The 1,252-nt window shown below is 40.5% G+C and overlaps 1 pseudogene; it reads left to right on the top strand.

Annotated features, from left to right (window-relative positions):
- Positions 1–534: 534 nt before the first annotated feature.
- Positions 535–654, top strand: LOC134971528 (5S ribosomal RNA; annotated as a pseudogene).
- Positions 655–1,252: the final 598 nt, after the last annotated feature.

Raw genomic sequence — 1,252 nt, 5'->3', positions numbered from 1 at the left:
CCATTATATATATATATATATATTATTATATATATTATATATATATATATAGGATAGTCCGGCACTCCTTTGATGTCACAAAATAGTTGCCCGGGTTCCCTCAATACGATAGGTTATATGCAAAGAAGAAAACAGCGGCACTGCGGTTTTAAATCAATAAATCGTGTTGTATTCAGGCGATTGTTGTCAAATGCGTGTCCGACGTTTCGGGGCCCGTAGCTCCTTTTTAATGTAACTCACCTTGAAACGGGGCTACGAGCCCCGAAATGTCGGACACGCATTTGACAACAAATGCCTGAATACAACACGATTTATTGATTTAAAAATGGAGTGCCGCTGTTTTCTTCTTTCTCATATTTTCTATGAGGTGCTGTATCATCTAATTATCCCTGGGTCCCCCCGGTTCCCACCACAACCTGCTCTCGCACAACCCCACAACCCTCACCATTGCCTATTTGTACACTGGTAATACTAATAAAAATATATAACTACTAAGACTCGAGTGCTGTTTCTGGTGTTACGATGTCTACTTTCATGTACAGTCAAACCACACTGGCACGCCCAACCTCGTCCGATCTTGGAAGCTAAGCAGTGTTTTGGGCCTGATCAGTACCAGGGAGGGGGACTGCCTGGGAATATCAGGTACTGTAAAGAAGGACAAAATGACGTCAAGCCAACTAGAGACCGTATCGACATCACTGAATACCAAACAGGTTCACGATTTGCACAACAAACCAGATAAACACTGAATATGGAGGGCGATACCGTTACAGGTTACCCAACATCATTTTCTGTCACTTGTAATCAGTTTCACTTTGATACCCATAGCCTCGATGTATAATTGTACTCACAGTAAGGATTACGTCCATGTCAGCACTCTCCCTATCCTCTAGTATTAGTTCACTCACCTAAGGGTGGATCACATTAAACTCATCCTCTCCTCCTTCCCTTCCCCCCCCCCCCCACTTATTAATGACACCTAGGAGCGTCAGTACCACTATGCATACTAGTAATTTGTATCTCTGAAGGTTTCATATTAATGCCTACACCTGATAAGAATCACATCGTATTTTTCATTTTTTGTATTCTTTGTATTTTATACATAGTTTGTATATATCCATTCCAGCCATTTGATAATCATCTCCCTCTGATATAACTTTTCATGTTTGCTCATATAAAACTAGCATGCATGTTTTTCACCAATCTTTTTTCTTATTCTTATGTTTACATGGAATGGTTTCCATGGATACCG

This window comes from Pseudophryne corroboree, chromosome 11 (genome assembly GCF_028390025.1).
Source record: "Pseudophryne corroboree isolate aPseCor3 chromosome 11, aPseCor3.hap2, whole genome shotgun sequence".
NCBI classification, from domain to species: domain Eukaryota; kingdom Metazoa; phylum Chordata; class Amphibia; order Anura; family Myobatrachidae; genus Pseudophryne; species Pseudophryne corroboree.
This window is presented reverse-complemented; position numbering and strand designations above follow the sequence as displayed.